General features: G+C 36.6%; 1 long non-coding RNA gene across 2 annotated transcripts in view; it reads left to right on the forward strand.

Annotated features, from left to right (window-relative positions):
• Positions 1-21,623, forward strand: part of LOC142743592 (uncharacterized) — a 365,206-nt gene that overhangs the window by 256,999 nt on the left and 86,584 nt on the right. For both annotated transcript variants that reach the window (XR_012881591.1, XR_012881592.1), the window contains one exon: positions 12,117-12,171. This is a non-coding gene — a long non-coding RNA (uncharacterized LOC142743592). The remainder of the gene's footprint in view (positions 1-12,116; positions 12,172-21,623) is intronic.

Here is a 21,623-nt window from a genome sequence, read left to right on the forward strand (position 1 = left end):
AAGTAGTTCATACAGACCAGGTACATTGATAGAGGTCAGTGAACCTATGAAGTTCTTCTAAAAGCTTCCTCATTGTTAAAGGGCTTGTCCAGGTTTAGAAAAAAATTATTTTTATTTAAACCAGTAACAGCGCCACTGTTGTCCTTGGTCCATGTCTGGTATTACAACTCTTCCCCATTCAAGTGAATACTACAATACCAGACACAGCACATAAGCAACAGTGGTGCTGTTTCTGAACAAAAAAATACCTTTTCTCTAATCCTGGACAATTCCTTTAAGAGCTCACATTTCCCAAAGGCTGATTTTTTTTACTTTTTGAAAAGTGGAGCACAATTAATTTTTGGTTATATGAATTTTTTATAAACCTCTAATTAATTTGTTTTTTTTTTTTAGCCTTCTAACCTCAAACCCAATAGTATAAAACTAGGTTTATTGCTGGTTTCTTAATAACCCCTCTCATCATGCAGCAGTTGTTGTGCATGGTGTCTATACAGTATGTATGTGTTTGTCATTTTAACTTGTCTGTCTTAACTATATGTTATTTCTTGTAAATGATGTTAATGACACAGTGCTGTTTCATATATTTTCACGCAGTGCTGTCCCGTACTTACACATAAGTCATTTTCCACTTGAGCGGCGTTGCCTGCCAACAAGTATAATATGTTTTCAGAAACGAGAGAGTAGGAAGTATGCTGCCAGCTGTCTGTCTTATATGGTAACTGCAATCTATTATTCAGTTTAAGTTTTGGCTAATTTATTGTGGTCTTAAAGCCAACACTGAAGTTTGCTCCATGAAGCACAGATATTTCACCGCTGTCCTGATATGACCCAGGGAGCTAACACCATGCGAGGCACAGGAAAGGTTGCAGTACGAGATCGGTGCAAGTGACTGTTCCAAGGAGAGGCCTCCAACATACTGACATTGGAAGAAACCATTCCCTTTCTTCTGCATCTGTCTCGTTGGTTGGCAAGTAATGCAAGCAATTACCTAATGTAATCCTTATCAGTAATGCATTATTGAATTTAGGAAGTACACAGCTATTACAACAAATGTTGCCATAAAAAGGTCAGTCAAGTGTTTTTTTTTTCTGCCACCATTTTCTTTAGGCTGACATAATACGACTGATATTATCTAGAGATTTCAAGCTACTTGGATGCTCCTCTGAAAACAATAAAATAATAAAATTACCTCATCTTTATAAACCCAGCTACACATTTTTACAGAATGTTCCAGAAAATATTAAATCATCAGGAAGCCAGTGTTTCCACCTCCTGAGGAGCGTACTTTATTAAACTTAAAGGGCAGTGGGTCAGGGATTAGGCAAAAAACAGGAATTTAAAAATGTAAGGGTAAATTTGGTACACGAGAGATGATCCTGCAAATCCACCCAACACTAAGGAGTGTGGATAGTCATTCCCTATAACACATGAGGATGTCCAAAGTAGATAAGATGAAGGTTTTAAGGGCAATAGATGAACAGACACACAACTAGTGAAGGACACAAGGGCATATGTGGCATTGTTGGGACCCATGCAGATAACATGGGGTTCCAGTCCAGATTGTCTTGATCCCTTATAATAATGGGTGGTAAGATCCTAAGATACTAACTTTCTAATTTGAATGGGTGGTAAGATCTTAAGATACTAACTTTCCACATATACATAGAGAAAAAAGATAACCAAACATTAGTTCTGTAGACACTTCCATGGGGCATCACGGCTTAGTCTAACAGGCGTTTTTTGACATCTAGGTCTTTTGAAATGCTTGTGTCTCTCTTTGTGGCATCAACATTGATTAAAGGCTATTAAGTCATGTTCCAAATTTTTAAATTAATATGCTAAAACTTCTAATTATAATACATTCTGATATATACTTCCAAGGGTCACATAGCAAGGATTAAAATGCGGTCCCATTCTGGCTCTGATTTAATATTTGCACACCATCGAACCACATGGGATACACTTGGTGCTTATTTGTCCATCCCCATCTCCTTTTTAAGATGCTTGGATTCATTTCCCACACTTATTTTCTAACATAAGTCGGTGTAGAAGATCCGTGCACAGGCTCAAACGTTCCCTGGACCAGATATGTACGGCTGGAGCCTGTAGACCAGTGTTTCCCAACCGGGGTTCTATGGCACCATTGTGTTCCTTGTAATCTGGTAAAGAGTTCCGGAAGACACCAGCAGCAGGAGCTGTCACTATTACAGTAGGGATGGGGTAGTTGTTGAAAAAATCAGAAGTTCTTCTTTGGTGAAACTATTGGGAACACAACCTCTAGATCCCAAAGCCCCCATCCAGTCGGGTATATTAAACTTTATTCTCAGCTTCTGTAGCTGTTTTTAGTATAAAAATGTTTTAATTATTATTGTTAATAATAATAATAATAATAATAATAATAATATTGTTCTACCAATTGTTAAGAGCCTTACCTTTGATTAACATCTAAGCGTTATACAATTTGCCAGAAAATATGGCATCTTTGTAATGTATCTTCATTACTAATTTATATTGGTGAACTATAGCAAAAAATATGTTGATACCATCAACAAGCAGTCTAGCTGATGATGCTGAATATTATATGGCTTTATTTTTATACTAACTATGACTTATTTGAATACACAGAACAGCTCAGGTTATTAACACACGAACATCCAAAAAGTCTGATAAACATATAACTATATAGTGCTATGGTACTATATAATTCTTCTATTGGGTGTTCTAAATCCATTTAGAGCTCATTCACAGCTGGACACCTTTATGAACTAAAGTGCTAAATAGATACACACAAAACGAATGACAGATCTGTCAACAGCAGCTTGTTGACAGTTTCCAGGTAAAAGTAGGAGAAATGTAAATGCATATAGAGCCAATGTTAGCCATAGTTGATTAACTGTACTTCACTAATTGGCATTCTAATTTATTTAAACCTAGTATTACCTAATTTTGCCTGTGAAATAAAGTAAGATTGACAAGCATGCTGTTTTGGTAAAGTCTCTACTCTCAACATCTGCTGTCTATCCCACATTTCCAGATATATTTCTTATCTTTTACATGCTTGTCTAACCAGTCATTTTCAGACAGTAGTCACCTTTTGACCTTTCTATTAAATTGTAACTAAACTTTCAGAAAAAAATTGACATGTCATAGTGACATGTCAGAAGTTTTGATCGGTAGAGGTCCGAGCACTGAGACCCCACCGGTCACTAAAATGAAGCGGCAGAAGCGGAAAGCCGAGCGGTTGGTGTACGGGCACATAGACTTTCTATTGAGCCTGTACACCAACTGCTCGGCTTTCCTAGAAAAGCCGATCAGAAACAAAGCGGCTCAACGCTCTCCCGAGTGCTTCTTCTGCTTCATTTTAGCGATCGGTGGGGGTCTTTGTGCTGGGACTTCCGCTGATCAAAGCTTCTGACATGTCACTATGACATTTCAAAAGTTTTCTGAAAGTTTAGTTACACTTTAATAATAGTTTTATTCTGAAATACTCTTTGTTGAAGCAATATTTCTCTATATATCTTTTGTATTTAGAGAAATAAGGGCCAATGCAATAACTTAAACATGGGAAAAACTTATTGACTGAGCAATAGTTAAAGTGTGTTGGCATAGGGTGAAATCAGATGATTTAGAAGCAGTTTTGAAAAGTCCAATACGTTGAATTGCCTTCTATATTTTTGCATATTTAAGGTGAATGTCCACCTTTAAATGCCATGGGATTTTTAGGTCCAACATTCTGTGACGATGAATTTATTAATCTAACTTTTTTTGTGATACATAGCTCCAAATCACCTGCATAGACATCAAATTATAACATTTAGGCAGCATGCAGCTACTACAAGGTGGAACTCTTATTGCATACTGTGATATTATTGAGTTCAATGTATAAACAGTATGCTGTAGACTCCTAAGCTCCCCCTACTGGTGGCTGCAGGCATTATAAATGTTTTCATTGAGTTCTACGTCTAGCAGGAATTTTGAAGCTCTGTACAGCTCCAGCTGTTATAATCATAGATAAAGAAATGAATCCGCAAATAATTTTAGATTAAAAAAACAAAATGGTATTCAAGCACGGTTCAAGCTCATTGCAGTATCTCATTCTGAACATTTTTGCAGTTTAGCGAGATGACATTCCTCTTTGGTAAAAATGCATTACTACTTCCATATGGAACATAAAAGTAAGAATTTGATGGTTTGGTAATCTAATTTGTGTCCTTTAAAAAATGTTTCTGGTCCCCTACAGATTGTAAAAAGACTATAATTGTGAGCGGTAATGTACATGTATAGTCAGTGAATTGCAGGATCAGTACAAGTGTAAATCCTGTACAACTCCACTGTGATTGTTAATCCCCATATATTAAGATAATTGCTATTTCTTATCTTATGACTTGTTCTGTGAAGACATCTGACAAGGCTAAGTATATTTAGCTGGAGGAGATACACAAAGTATAGTAATGTCTCTGTATACTATACAGTTCTTTAACCTCCTATAACCCAAGTAACAGAAATGGAGAACCCTCTGCCAGGAAAATTAAGATATAAACTGTTGAGGTTTACAGGCAAGACATGAATATGCTGAATAATTATCAGTGCGCGTGTCATAATAGGATATTTAAATAATATAAACCCCCCGATCCTAACCTGAGCGCAGAACAGAGGCACCATGCCAAGCCAAAGTTATGCATGCTGGTCCCAGGGTGAAGGTAATTCTTCGCTTTATCATTCAGATTATAAAGCGGAATAGGATTTAGGAATCATCCAATAATTCCAGCTGAAATATTGAAGACTGAATACATAACTACACTATGGTGAATGGATTGTGTATGTTAATGTTTATCTAGATCCCGAACTATAATAACTCACAGTCTATAACCACACCCTTAGGAAGGAACATTTAGGAAAGATTCACACACAAAGACATTTTTGCGACTGTCCCATTCATCGGCATGGGATCTTTAGAAATCCATGCGCATGCTGTAGAAACAACCGCATTCACATGTATGGATCTGACTTTCAGTCACAAAAGTTCCTGTAATAATTTTGCCGCATGTGGACATATCCTAACATTGCGTCCACTTCAGATTTGCAATATCACACATTATATTATTTACCGCTGTGATTTTCTTCAGTTTTATGTTATGCATGTAAATACATGATGTAAATACATGATAAAAACAAACGCAAAGTTTGCTTTTTCGATAAAAAAAAAAGGTGGAAGAACATTTCTTACAAAAAGTATGACCCTGCTTAAATTACATCAACATTTTTATATATTTTTAAAAAAAAGCAAGGTTTCTTTCATATTCCATAATGGATGTGTTTTTCGCAAACGACTCAGCCCATGATCATCCAGCATTGACGACTTTGTGGTGATTTATCACAACTGTCTAACATAAAAACGGGCTTTGTTGCCACCAATCTGAGGTCCCCTTTCTTTTTTTAAACTGCTCTGGAAAAATGAAAGCTGCATTGTGATTGGCTGCTATGGACAGTTAGGTTATTTAGAAATGAGACTCATTGAGTAACAGCGTGTGTGTGTGTGTGTGTGTGTGTGTGTGTGTGTGTGTGTTAATTCCAGGGCGCTGTACACAGGAATGTATGGCCAGAACATTCAGTCCTGGCTATCAGGGAGAGGAGGGTAACAACAGGAAGTGCAGCCAAATTGGTTGTCCCCTTCGCAAAAATGGCTGCGCTATAAAACAGTAGAAAGCCACTATCTCTGTAAGTATAAGAAACACAATTACCAAACTTTGGCTTCTGCTCTGACTCCTGAATTACTAGTACAGTGAAACTTCTTTGAGCCGACCACTCAACTTGTACAAAAAAATTATCTTTTATGGGTGTGATCCTCTCAAAAAAAAAAAAAAAGATACACAGAATGCAGGCTAAAGTGTCACATGTAAACATGTACAGCAAACAAATAAACACTAATAAAAATGAAAGCGCACAAAATAATTTATTTTATAATGTGTCTACTGACAAGTTTTCTGGTAGTACGACATTCAAGTTCTCATACACTTTAACCTGTTGAGCCCACACACATAACCATATAGGAGGCCCCAATCTTTTTCTCAGTCCCCAAAGAGACTCCTCCCTTTCCAAGTTCAAGATGACCACATAATTTTTGACCCCCAGCATGGACTTCTCAAATTCTTATTCTCCAGCATGGCACCCCTCTAAATCTTGTTGCCCAGCACATTTCCCTCTTGGTCTCCTGCATGGCTCACCCTTTTTCATAGCATCCATCATGGCTCCTCTTATTTCTTGTCCCCAGAATGGCTCCCCTCTTAATCCCAGTCCCCAGTATGGCTTTCCTGTCATTTCTGAGCCCCAGCATGTCTCCCCTTTCATTTCTAGTCTCGAGCATGTCTCCCCTCTCATTCTTTTACAGTACAGAACACCAGCATGTCCCCCCTCTCATTCTTATACAGTACAGTACACCAGCATGGCTGCCCTAATTCTTAACTCCAGTCAGGCTCTACTCTCTATATTCCTCCAAAATGCCTAGCGGACACCTTAATGTCTCCCTTGCTCAGCAATCTCATAGGCTGTTCAATGTAGCATGACTTGTGCTGCACCCTCCCTTTCTCTGACAATCACTCTGTTCCTCCTCCTTCCTTAGTTGCACTGAAAATGCTTCTCTTCCTGCTCTCTGCTCTAATGATGTGGCACAATGCTGGCAACTTCTCTCCCTTGATGTGCCATGCTCCTCCTGCTCCCCCCGGTCCGGTGATGCGGCGTAAACCTGCGTCCAAATGAGTCACAGCACATCACAGTCCAATTTGTAGTGTTTTGGTTGGAAAAAGGGGTGATTTGCTTCTGTATACTTTAATGGTGGGGAAATTCCATCACAGAAACATTCGGTCTGGATAGGCGGGGGTCCTCCCAAAGTGTTGTTCATTGTGGGAGGTTTCACTGTATAGGGCTAAAAATACCTTAAGTGTGTAAGACCTGTGGGACTAAGATGATCCATATTCTTAGTTAAATCAGTTTGATAACTGTCTTGTAACACTTACGGGTAAAAGGCAGATTTAATTTTTTGAGTTAACAGATATTATGTGTACAGATTAGGGCTTTGGTATAAGGGAACCTTATAAGAGTATTTATATTCTCAGCCATGAAAGTGTGACACGAACAAAGGAAATTCATAGGGATCAACAGTTTACTAGGCGATACTGTACAGGGCAGGTATTTGGAGGGTCACCTGTTTCGGGACGTGTTCCCCTATTTTCTAAATTTTTTCTTGCTCAGTCTAGACATTAAAGTTGGGATAAGAGAGGGTGAGACTACTTCTGCCATATGCTATTATCGGTTTGTGATGAGTGATGAATGGTTTTCATAAATATTGAGAGAGCTTATGACTATTTGTGGAGCTACTGTATGTAATGTGGGGGTAGCTTGTTTAGAGGATGCACTAATTTCTATGCATCTTGGACATTAATAAGGTTTGAAACTTGTATTTGTAGGATAAAATTAGTAATAATGAAAATAAAGCCTAATAATTTGCAAGGAACTAGTGACCTGACAGAGGCTTGATGCAGTCATTTATAGGAATATTTTTCTTGCCATAAAAGTCATGCCAAATAGTTTACAAGTGTTTTTTATTTACCAACAATATTCAATACATTTCAATGGGGATGCAATACCGGACACAACCCATGGACAGGTAGGACGTTGCTTTGGGAAGAAAGCAGCCATGTTTTTTTGAAACATTAATACAGCAAAGGGCCCCCCATATAGGAATAGTATATGGGCCCCTTACTTTCTAATAGCTCATCAGTGATCACCTCGCTCTAATGTCTCTCTAACAATCTAACAATAATTGTGAGACATTCTCATTAGCTCATTCCCGTACATGGACTCCAATAGAGAGTAGGAAGCGGCTTTTAAAGTCGCAGTGGGCTCCCTCCCCCCACCTACTGCAGCTGCACATTCTACACCAATGGTAAGTCCTGCCCTGCCTGCAATACAGCTATTATAACTGATGGTTACCTATCTGAGCTTTTTCATCACCAGGACCCACATCACATATAGGGCACCTATTGGAATTGCAATATAAAACGCTAATCTGAATAGTATAATATATTTTAGACAGATTTGGATATGGGTACAAATTAAATTCCATAATCATTTCATTTATCAACTTTTTTTTAGAAAGATCATAATTTTTCCCACATTATTTTAGCAACATGTACTCTGTCAACTCAAAAGTTTCAACACTACTGTTCTACTGGTTGCTTACCTGGTCATTAGAGGTCTGTTATACTGTATAATGTGTAATCTGTATACAATTTTAGGACACGAAGGACTTTATATCCACAAACTGTTCTTGAAGGAGTTGTCCAGTTAGGGCAACCTGTGTTCACACGAATAGTCCCCTGATGATGTCCTGATAATAGGAGACCATACATCTACACCTCGTTGATCAGCTGTTATCACTGAGGCAGTGAATGACCATTACACCAAATCAATGGGCCATCTGTGTATGTCCTCCAGAGGGAGACCTACTCTTTGTAGGGTCTCTCTGCTCTGGCTAAAAGAATGGTGTCTCAATTGGCGGACCCCCTCTTTTACATTCATATGTACAAACATGCAGACCTCTCCTTTCATAAATTAATGGGTTGGCATCCTTGGTTTCCATCAATCTTCGAAGGAAGGATAATCTGCTTAGTTTTTCTGGTCTTTCCTAAATTACTGTCTTTTGTTCTCAACTAGGCACCTGTTTGCTACCACGTGTACTTATTTTTTTTTACTATTAGAGAAGAGAGATAAAAAATAGTCCTGCATACATCCTACGACCCCTGAAGAGTTTTAGTTCAAAATGACTCATTTCTTTTTAAGATTTGTTTGGAATTTTTCCATGGGAATAAGAATAGACTTTATGAAAGTTGCTAAGAATAATTCTATAGCTTTAAGAAGTGACACATACTTGGTTGTGGGTTATTGTAGTTTATATAATGCACAATCTGGTTATAGATTTCCATCTCACGTGGCAAAGGCATGAATTTATTTTTAGTTTTATTCCAAGCCTTTGTGGTTTTCCCTTTTTTTTTTTTTTTTTTTTGAGTAACGAGAGCTTTAAACCTGAAAGCAAGGAGGGGACTTCTTACAGACTTGCTTCATCGTACTACACATTACTTCCAGCAAGAATACTGCAATATTGTATTTGACATAGCTGCTGGCTTTTACTCTGCATCCACTTTCTAAGGAACTTTAAGTCGGACTGCGCCGAACAAGATTTAAAAGGATCCGTTATACAATACTTTAACAAGTCTGAAAAGAACAAGCTATTGGCAGCTCCTACCGCTCACCCCTTCCGTGACAGGAGGGAATAATTGTCAGATTTAACTCTTCTAAGCCTGGGATAAAGTTTTGGCTGTCTAACATGTCACAGGTCTCCTTCTTTCTGAAAGCTATGTAAACTAGAAAAGTAGTTTTATTCAACACAGCAACGCCTAGTACCGGATTTTTCAAGGTTAAGGCAAGAAAGAGGTTAATACAGTCTAGGGGCTTGACAGGACACGCCATGAGTTTTTTTTTTAGTTTTTTCTTACAGCGATTTCAAGGCAATTTTTAAAAGGTTGAATATTTAATGAGCAGTAACATTTTGTAAGCAATTTTTTTTTCTCCCTTTTTCTTTCTTCGTTGCTCTTAAGTAGCTTGAAGAGTTTCTGTGAGAATGAATCAGATTCACTCTGGACAACTTTGCATTCCTAGTCACCATCCTATTAAGCAGCCGCGATTCCATCTCTAGCTGATGGGCAGAGAAAGTGGGCAGTGTGCCAGGTAGACGTTTCCATGACTCCCAACCCCCAAAGGTGATGCGTTTTTTGTTTTTTTTCAGCTAATTTAATGAAGAGTGGGCTGAGCTCAGGGTGTACAGTACACTAGACAATAGCTGCCTTCGCAATATCAACAGAATGGTTTATGGGAATGCACTCCCGACTTGGCAGAGGATCATGTGACCGTACGGCTGAGATTTTGTGTGGATGCCAAGGGGTCTTGGATAGCAACATCCGTGCTGACTTTCCCCCTCTTCTTCTTTCATGGCTCAGAAAATGGCGGATTTTAAAAACTTGACTTTAGCCAGACTCAGCAAGCGATTCAGCTTTGAAGCACAACTTCGTCTTTATTCCGGCTTTTTTGGCAGGCCACCAGGAGTCTGTCCCTTTCACGCCTGATAAAAAAAATTTAGACAGATAAAGACAAATGTAAATATTATTTCCACCTAATACATTTTGAATATGCATTTTTTAATGGATATGCAACATTTCATACATCTGATTGAATATTAATATTGATTGCAAAGTAAAAAGTTCTGTTACGTATAATGAACAGGCACATGAAGCAGGCAAATGGGGCGACAGCATACAATATGAGCTCATTGCTCTACACTGAAGCATACTGGCAACCTGCCTCTGTGACCCCCCTGCTCCAGCAGATCATTTCCCTTTTATTTTATAAAATGCAAGCTGCCTATATGCATTTTATGGGCTCTCCCACCTCCACCGTGGTGCACATTGTTGCGGCAAGGATTTTGTGCAGAGCTTTGTGCCTGGAATCATGAGGAGAACTGAAAAGCACAAAAAAAAAATCAAGATCATCATGGCCTTTCTGGAAAGACAGCTCGATGTAATGGAAATATAATATAACTTTTGTTATTATTATAATTTTTTTTTTTTACAATACACGTGTTAAACTTTTTTATTATATTTCTTATTTATATTTGGTGGAATAGGCCATGCAGGAGTGAGCGTCACCCTTTTTTCTTTCTTACAGGTATATACTACTTTACTTTTCTCTTTCTTGTCATTTGTACCTGGCAGTCCTCACTTTAATATGCTCTTCTCTATGTTATTTTTCCAAATATTATTTAGCCCTTTATTGAAGACTAATACGTAGGACAAAGTACTGTGCAGATTCTGTAATCGTCTTTTAATGTCATTGCAGACATAGCTGCTGAAACATGTTAACTAGGCAGCATTCTAGTATAAGAAAATAACTCTACCAGACTGGTTTTTTTGGCCTTTTTTAAATTGGTTAATTAATAACTAAATGTGAAATAGACACTGGGTTCAGAGCATGTAAATGTATGTTGTTTTGCAGGAATTATAGTAATAATACATTTATGCTAGATATCGCTTTTTACCTTTTCATATCGTAAGGTTCTGTGAGAGAAAAGCATTTCAAGGCTTTAGACAGAAAAGTAAATGCCTGAGACGTAAAAATACCAAAATATTTAGAAATCTGCAGTTGATTTTTTATATATATATATATATATATATATATATATATATATATATATATATATGTGTGTGTGTGTGTATATATATATATATATATATATATATATATGTGTGTGTGTGTGTGTGTGTGTATATATATATGTGTGTGTGTGTGTATATATATAAATATATGTGTGTGTGTGTGTATATATATATATATATATGTGTGTGTGTGTGTGTGTGTGTGTATATATATATGTGTGTGTGTGTGTATATATGTGTGTGTGTGTGTGTGTGTGTGTGTGTATATATATATATATATATGTGTGTGTGTGTGTATATATATGTGTGTGTGTGTGTGTATATATATATATATGTGTGTGTGTGTGTGTGTGTGTGTGTGTGTGTGTGTGTGTGTATATATATATATATATATGTGTGTGTGTATATATATATATGTGTGTGTGTATACATATATTTGTGTGTGTATATATATATATATGTGTGTGTGTATATATATATATATATATATATATATATATGTATATGCTCATGTCTACATTTCTGTTTTGCTCAATTAAAGATTTTGTTGAAGTTTTTAATTATTGGGGGAAATATTTTTTTTTCCATATATAGTATTTTATTTCTATGCCCGCACCAGTTTATCAAAAAATTCTTTATCTTGTTAATGAATCTATATTTGTAGTGTGGTGTTTATTTGTAACATGGTAAATAATCTTAAAAAATTAAGAACAGAATTCTCTTTTATATTTGTAAACCTATATTGTATACATGCTGCATTTTGCCCTTTTTTTTTTTTAAATATATCTATTTATAGGTGCATATATTTTTTAGTCATTCTAATTAATCCTAATTCCTCTCCTATAATTTCAGCCAAGAGAATTACATTTTTAACTGAAGATGTGAAGTTTGCCGGACATCAACAAAGGTAAGGGGGCGCTTAATTATCACTGTTTATTGCAAATGGTTAAAATGGCCTTACGTTTGCCGCAAGGGATTTTCGTTTCTAAATCGGCAGTATCGCTCTAAGGATGAGTTAACAAAAAGAAAAGTCACAATTTATAAATCTTCTGCTGCCAAAATCCTTCACGATGGTTGACAAGTGTATAAATATGTGAATGTGTTTGTTTTTACTTAGCAATAGTTAAATCTTGGAATAAAAAGTTATTTTCCATCATTGCGCATTGAGTTCTGTCAGTTTCGAGCATCTGTTCTTAAATAAATTTGCGTTTTATTACAATGCAGTGGGATTTGTAATGAGTGACCTGATATGTTTCAGTACTGATCAATAAAGATTGTTGACAGAATTAAACGCATGTGCATTTCCTATGGAGATTAAAATATTAATAAAAAAATAACACCGGCATCTTGTAAACAGAACTGTAACCCATGTTTTTCAGTGTGGGGTTGTATCCCATAATGCATTGTTGAAACTATCAGATTATGCAATCGCATTGTTGCCAATAGATTTAACCTTATACTTTCTCTGTGGTTGGGTAATGGGGCAATCCCAGTCTTCCCATAACAATTTATTTAGTCATAGGGGGACATATATATTTTATATAGAGTATAATAATTCATTTTTTTCCAATATTGTATTGCATTTTTGTTGTAAATATTGAATGTCTATAAAATAGTAAGTATAAAGTAAAACCATCTAATACTTTTATCTTTCTTTAAGAAAAAAAATGACTAAATTTGCTTATTTTATGCCTTCACAAGATACAAAATACGCCATTCTATTTAATAATAATAGTTTCAAGAATTTTGAGGCAAAATATGTAAACAACGTAAAACGTAATTTTTTTATTTCTATTGCTTTGAATATAATATAAAATATCATAAAAACGTATGTAAGAGTTTTAACGCCTAATAACATAAACCCGTAGATCCGATCTTGTGGTGAATTGTTCTGCTCAAGCTCGTTTCTGTGGGTCTGTGTGATTGAGGTTCTTAATCCCCACATTTCTTTACTTGTTGAAATGATAAATAAATATTTACATCAATTTTTTCAATTTTCCTTTGAATTCTCATTTTTATCAGAAATTCTATCTATCATCTATCTATCTATCTATCTATCTATCTATCTATCTATCTATCTATCTATCTATCTATCTATCTATCTATCTATCTATCTATCATCTTTATCAGATAGATGAAAATAAACATATTTCAATGTAAAACATATATAATATAATCTGTTAGTGAAATTAAATGTTATAACCCTTTAGTTTTCAGTTCTTTGACTTTTCAGTTTTATTTTGTTACTAAACAATATCTCCAGTTATTAACATTAAGTTGTTACTTGAATGCTTGTTAAATTCATCGACATTATCAAGAAAGAAAAGTATATCATTTTTTTCAGGCTTTTTAACAATGTTTCATATTTGTGGTACTTTTGAATTGCATGATTGATACATTTTCACATCTAGAATTTTTTTGTGCTTGGCCAGTAAAAAAAACAAAAAAACATGCTTTGCTCATAGCAAGTATTTGTGGCTTTAACAAGTTAGAGTGGTCAAGCTATGGAATACCCTTCCCCAAGAGATAGTGATGGCCGATACTATGTCCGCATTTCAAAAAAGGCTAGATGCTTATTTATTTACGAATGGCATTGAGGATTATAGTTGATCAAGCAATGAATGACGGGTAATTTATTGAGAAACGTTGAACCTGATGGACCTATGCCTGTTTTCAACCTATGTAACAACCCTTTAGTGTTTATAAAAAAAATTAGAGGGCAATGGGGAAGAGGGGGCCTCTACAACTGTGCAAAATGTTGAAGAAATGAAGATATGGACTGCGTTGGAAACTGTGTGCATCCAGGTTGAGGTAGTAGGTTGTATGGTTTAGAATGACACCCTGGGAGTTAACTGTACAACCTTCTAGCTTTCCTTGGAGCACACTTGAACCATCGAGGAATCATCATCTCCTGAGACAAAACATCTGTCTTGAGTTGTGTGCTAAACCGTTCCACTTGTGTGTTGCAAAATTGAAAGCCCTAAATGTCTTTAAAATGTAAGGCTGGGGGGGGGGTGTCCATGAACAAAAAAAAGAAAAAAAATTATCCTCAAAGAAACAATAAACAGTAGGATAATATAAGCTAATAAGAAAAAGAAGGGGATGGTAAATATATAATTTTCAGCTGCATCAGCAAAAAGTATTTTTTACCAAAAATAATACAGACAAAATATATTGGTATCCCAGGTGGAGGAAGGGGATGGAGGTAGAAGAGTCACTGTGTAAACTTTTTAGATTGTTAAAATAATTTTTGTATCAAAATCTAGTCTAAAATAATTGTGTTTATTAAAAATATTGAAGGATGTTATAGAAAGAATTTGCTATTATCTTTAATGTATTCAAATAATAAGCAATTTTCATATTTTAACATAATTGTTTGAATTATTTTTCTCATCTTTATGCTACTAAGGATTAGGTGTAGACTATCATCTTTCTGCCATTAAATCTGAGGAAGACACTGCGGCAGTCATCTGAGAATTTGGAATTCTTGGATATTCATCCAAAAATACTTCCATTTTTATTTTAACACCCCTTCCCTTGCTTAAACCCCTTATACTGTACTGATCACGTACAATGATGGAATTAGCCATTGAACAATATTTATTAGCATGCAGTGTTATAAATTAATCAGGTACTGGTAATATTATTGGAATATAAGCCAAAAATAAACAATGAGGCTCTTCTGTACCCATGAATATTGTAAGTAATAGCATACTGCCTTGTGTTTTAGTTCATGGCAAACCCAAAAAAGTATAAAATACCCTTGTAATGGTTGAATTACTAGTACTACTACTACTACTACTGCTACTACTACTACCACTACTACTACTACTACTACTACTACTACTACTACTACCACTACCACTACTACTACTACTACTACTACTACTACTGCCACTACCACTACTACTACTACTAATACTACTACTACTACTACTACTACTACTACTACTACTACTACTACCACTATCACTACTACTACTACTACTACCACTACTACCACTACCACTACTACTACTACTAATACTACTATTACTACTATTACTATTACTACTACTACTACTACTACTACTTATAATAATACCGTAGCCTAACTCAATTGTCATTTTTTAGGTCTAGCTTTTTTAAGTATTGGCCTGAGATGTAGAAAAGGTTAATTTGTCATTTAGCACAACCCATCATGTTATCTATAGTCTTCTATAGGTCTACAGGTAAGCCTATGTAAGCTTAATAAAGAAGCAAATAATCTCTTTGTGATATAAAATGGGTCAGTTTCCGAATGTTTTTGGACTTTTTTAGAAAAGATGTTAAAATGCTGTATGTTGATGACACGTCGATTTCCGGGTCAAATGTATCTTGATTTTTGTATTCTCGCCCTTGTGATGGAGATATTAAAATTTTGTTTTTACTCCACAATACTAATGCAATAAAGTTATAAACCCTCAAAAACAGAATGCAACCCTTCATTGTATCTTAGTTATATTGTGATATCCGGAGTTCATATTGCATATACTTTTTCTAAGAACTTTTCTCTGATATTTCATACATATTAATACAAGACGTTTGACCTGATGTGGTAGGTACTAAAAGGATATTCCTTTTATCATCAGCAAAATGTACACGGTATGTTTTTGTGATTGTCTGGTATAAAGGATGTGATCTGCTATTTATATAGCACTGTAATTATTATGATTAGCTCTTACAACAAAGTACAAACCATTAATTTAGTATTTTGCATCAATACAATTAGCATTCATGCCACTGATTGCTTGTATGTTCCTACCCCATTCACCTTCCGCAAATATTTTCCTCGTTGTTGTTGTACTCTTAATTTTAATTAATTTAAGGTAATAAGGCTGGCTAAGATTTTTCCGTTATTTCCTGATATGAAGATCAATGTGTCTATAGAAAGTAAAATAATTGCAGGTTTTTTTTATTTTTCACATATAAAGTATTTTTAAAAAACAACTTAAAATAATATATATTTTATACCAAGTTTGGTGGGACTATGTATATCAACAGCTAATGTATATATGCCAGGAATGTTTACATTTTACCTGATATGCCAACTCGAAAATATAAATATCCTCTCCTACCACAAAATAAAACCACAAGAAACAAGAAAAGATTATATTTTTCTGTTAATAATTTACAATTAGTCTGTAATCTAGTGTCTATTCTCATCAATCCCAAAATGTATTTCTGTTTATAGGACTTGCGGCTGATACATTTTTAAGTTTAGTTTTTGAACATTTGATTTTTTTTGTTTCAGTGGCCCAAACATTACATCCTCCAAATTGGGATGGTTAGATGAAGAAAAAAAAAGAACCATTATAAAGTTCCGGTACCTGAAACTTTGAGTTACATTTATTGTAGGGTTTATTCTATGGTATTAATTGAAAAAAAAAACTATAATACAATATAATATATTACAGTAGAGTATAATACAGGCTGGGAGGGCAAAAAGACTTAAGGCCGGATTTACAACGAGCGTGTGCGTTTTGCGCGCGCAAAAAATGCGTCATTTTGCGCGCACAAAAGTTACTTAACAGCTCCGTGTGTCAGCCCCGTATTATGCGTGGCTGCATGATTTTCGCGCAGCCGCCATCATTATGACACTCTGTCTGAATGTTTGTAAACAAAAGCACGTGGTGCTTTTCTGTTTTTATTCATACTTTTAACTGCTGTTGCGCGAATAACGCGCATCACACGGAAGTGCTTCCGTGTGCTGCGCGTGATTTTCACGCACCCATTGACTTCAATGGGTGCGTGATGTGCGAACAACGCACAAATATAGGACATGTTACACACGCTGTGTAAAAATCACGGACAGTCTGCACGGCCCCATAGACTAACATAGGTCCGTGCGAGGCGCGTAAAAATCACGCGCGTTGCACGTACGTATTACACGTTCGTCTAAATAAGCCCCAATTTTAAGAAGCCAAATTTCCCCAGGATGAGGGCTGCAATTCAGGATATAGACTGGGAAGAACTAATGTCAAATAATGGTACAAATGATAAATGGAAGATTTTCAAATCTACTTTGGGTAATTATACTGCAAAATTTATTCCTATAGGTAACAAGTATAAGCGACTAAAATTAAACCCCACATGGCCTACACCTTCTGTAAAAAGGGCAATACATGACAAAAAAAGGGCATTTGAAAAATACAAATCTGAGAGTACAGCTGCAGGCTTTGTAGATTATAAAGAGCTTAATAAAATCTGTAAAAAGATAATAAAATCAGCAAAAATACAAAATGAAAGGCAGGTGGCCAAGGATAGTAAAACAAATCACCCAAAAATTTTCAAGCCTGTAAATGCAAAAAAGCCAAAGTCTGAACATGTAGGACCCCTAGATAGTGGTAATGGGGAGTTGGTCACAGGGGATCAAGACAAGGCAGAGTTACTAAATGGGTTCTTCCGCTCTGTATATACAACAGAAGAAAGAGCAGCTGATGTAACCAGTGCCAGTACTGTTAATATATCAGTTCATATACTGAATTGGATGAATGTAGATATGGTGCAAGCTAAATTAAATAAAATACACATACACAAGGCCCCGGGACCAGATGGGTTACACCCTAGAGTTCTTAAGGAGCTTAGTTCAGTTATTTCTGTCCCCCGCTTCATAATATTTAGAGATTCTCTCGTGACTGGTATAGTGCCAAGGGACTGGCGCAGGGCAAATGTGGTGCCTATTTTCAAAAAGGGCTCTAGGTCTTCGCCGGGTAATTATAGACCAGTAAGCTTAACATCAATTGTGGGGAAAATGTTTGAGGGGCTATTGAGGGACTATATACAGAATTATGTGACAATAAATAGTATTACAAGTGACAGCCAGCACAGTTTTACAAAGGATGGAAGCTGTCAAACCAACCTGATTTTGTTTTTATGAAGAGGTGAGCAGAAGCCTAGACAGAGGGGACGCTGTGGATATAGTGTTTTTGGACTTTGCAAAGGCATTTGACACTGTCCCTCATATACGTCTAATGGGTAAATTAAGGACTATAGGTTTAGAAAGTATAGTTTGTAATTGGATTGAGAATTGGCCCAAGGACCTTATCCAGAGAGTTGTGGTCAATGATTCCTATTCTGAATGGTCACCGGTTATAAGTGGTGTACCCCAGGGTTCAGTGCTGGGACCACTATTATTCAACTTATTTATTAATGATATAGAGGACGGGATTAATAGCACTATTTCTATTTTTGCAGTTGACAAGATGTTTGTGAATTGCAAGCGGATTTAAACAAACTGAGGGTTTGGGCGTCCACTTGGCAAATGAAGTTTAATGTAGATAAATGTAAAGTTATGAACCTGGGTATGAACAACCTGCATGCATCATATGTCCTAGGGGGAGCTACACTGGGGGAGTCACTTGTTGAGACTGATCTGGGTGTACTTGTAAATCATAAACTAAATAACAGCATGCAATGTCAATCAGCTGCTTCAAAGGCCAGCAAGATATTGTCGTGTATTAAAAGAGGCATGGACTCGCGGGACAGGGATGTAATATTACCACTTTACACAGCATTAGTGAGGCCTCATCTAGAATATGCAGTCCAGTTCTGGGCTCCAGTTCATAGAAAGGATGCCCTGGAGTTGGAAAAAATACAAAGAAGAGCAACGAAGCTAATAACGGGCATGGAGAATCTAAGTTATGAGGAAAGCTTAAAAGAACTAAACCTATTTAGCCTTGAAAAAAGACTAAGGGGGGACATGATTAACTTATATAAATATATGAATGGCACATACAAAAAATATGGTGAAATCCTGTTCCATGTAAAACCCCCTCAAAAAACAAGGGGGCATTCCCTCCGTCTGGAGAAAAAAAGGTTCAACCTGCAGAGGCGACAAGCCTTCTTTACTGTGAGAACTGTGAATCTATGGAATAGTCACCGCAGGAGCCGTCACAGCAGGGACAGTAGATGGCTTTAAAAAAGGCAAAGATAATTTCCTAGAACAAAAAAATATTAGCTCCTATGTGTAGAAATTTTTTACTTCCCCTTTCCCATCCCTTGGTTGAACTTGATGGACATGTGTCTTTTTTCAACCGTACAAACTATGTAACTAATATAATATAGTTTATAAAGCAGTGATGTACTTGGAATACTACCGGCAAATAATGATTGACTGTGTGTATATTATAAGTATCTTAAAAGTCATCTCAGTTTTGTTGTTGTTAAAGACATTTTTCAAGTTATTTAAATTGGCCATGGTATGAGGGATGAAAAAAAAAAAAGCCATTAGTTACCTCACGGATCCCCGTCGTTCCAGCGCCGCCGCTTCCGTTCCTCCCCGCCGCTGTGTATTGACATAGCTGCAGCGATGATATGCTTGTATACCAATATGATCGCTGCAGCCAATCACTGGTCTCAGGATCGTTGAGGCCAGTGCTTGGCTGCAGCGATTACGTGGGTATATGGGCACATCATTGCTGCAGCTATGTCAATAAACAGCGGCGGGGAGGAACGGAGCAGCGGCGCTAGAACGATGGGGATCTGTGAGGTAAGTAATGGCTCTTTTTTTTGTAACTCATAAAGTATCAAGTACCGGTACTTTATAATGGTTCTTTTTTTTTTTTTTTTTGCATCACTCCTACATTGGCCAATTTTTTGGGAAAACCCCTTTAAGGAACATTACTGTCTTACTGTATATACCTAAAATGAGTGCAGAGTGGCATACGTGTTATTTACTCGCTTCTATGCAGTGGTGTCGATAATGGAAACAGAAGACTTGATAAAGAGTTAATGGCTGTAGTTACATAGGAAATTGCTAACTTTCAATATAATTATGACCTGCTAATTACTGGAAGATGGTTTATTTATAGTAAGTAGATACGTGAGTATTTCTTAGTTTTCAAGATAAACCAACAAATTCTTCTAATATGACTGTGTTATGGATCAATGTTGTATGGATTCACAATATGGGGACCAGTGACTTCTATTGACCTATGCTGTACATCTGTGTGCCTTTATTTTTTTTTTCTCATGGGCTCTTATGGAATTGGTGATAAAAAAAAATGGTGGCCTGTTCTGTCACATTCTGAGGATCATTGAGGCACCATATGGCATCAGAATAAGTGCCTATGGGTCCATAATGCACAAGCCTATAGAGTATGTAAGAGTCTATTGATTATGAAAACTTGTATGTGCAGTTTACTTTGTCTATAGATAAATGTAAGGTATAAGCATCACTTATGAATTTAAGACAGTAGAAAATGTAGAACCCATTGGGGGGAATTGATTAAGACTTGTGTTTCATACCCAAGTCGTAATAGGATGAAAAGTTAGAGCAAACTCCGACACATTTATTAAGAGGCAAAAGCCTCTTAATAAAAGTGTTACATCTTTCGGCCGGGCTGTGCACCACAAATGTGGTGCAACGACCGCGGCCATGCACAATGCACAATACACCCCCCCCCCCACATCTGTAATAAAATAAAAACCACACATACTCACCTCAGCGCTCCTCTTCTCTCCTCCGGCCGTTCATACAAGGTCCTGATGCCAATATAGCACACAACACTTCAACTTTATCATTGCTGCGTCACATGCAACGTCCTGACGCTGCCCGGAGTCATTACGCATGAGGCGCACTGGAATGATAAAGGAGCCAGAGTGTAGAAGAGAAGAATAGGTGAGTATAAATTTTTCTAAAATGTTTTATTTAACTGTTCATTGGGCGGGAGTGGGGGTTAGTCTCTACCTTGCTATGCCCCATAAAGTGAAATCTATGCCAGCTTTCTGGGATAATTATAATAAATTTGTCAGGCCACCGTTACCATGCCCCTTTCCCCGAAGACATGCCTCTTTCCACAAGAGTGGCGAGGGAGGTGCAAAAAGCCTAAAAGTTGCAATTTGCACTACAAAGTGCAACTTTTGGGCTCTTTTGAAACTTTTCTATGCCAGAAGGCTGACGTTGAAAGGTTGATAAATTACCCTCATTGTGTATAATCATATATTTTTTCATGAAATTTCCATTTTTTAGCCCATCAAAACTAATTTCTTTGTACAGTTAATGGAATGGGTTACAAGATAAAATCAGTGTTGGGGCCCCTACCAATGCCCTAAGCTAAGATATTCCAGCACATGTAGAATGGAAGGGGCAATTACAAAAACACTTTGTCTCCCATTGTGGAATGACGGCACAAGCAGGACTCATTTCACCAGGGAAATCAATGGGTTCTCTGCGTGGACATTGACAGTTATGGAAATCAATGACTCAGAGTTGATCACAGTCAAAAGGGCCTGGATGTTTACTGAGTGTCGGGTGTTCTTTGTTAAAGACATAGGACAGAAACCCTCATTGCTGTAATTTTCTGTCATATTTGATAAAAATGCTGAAATTGAAGAGTC

Source organism: Rhinoderma darwinii, chromosome 2 (genome assembly GCF_050947455.1).
Source record: "Rhinoderma darwinii isolate aRhiDar2 chromosome 2, aRhiDar2.hap1, whole genome shotgun sequence".
Taxonomy (NCBI): domain Eukaryota; kingdom Metazoa; phylum Chordata; class Amphibia; order Anura; family Rhinodermatidae; genus Rhinoderma; species Rhinoderma darwinii.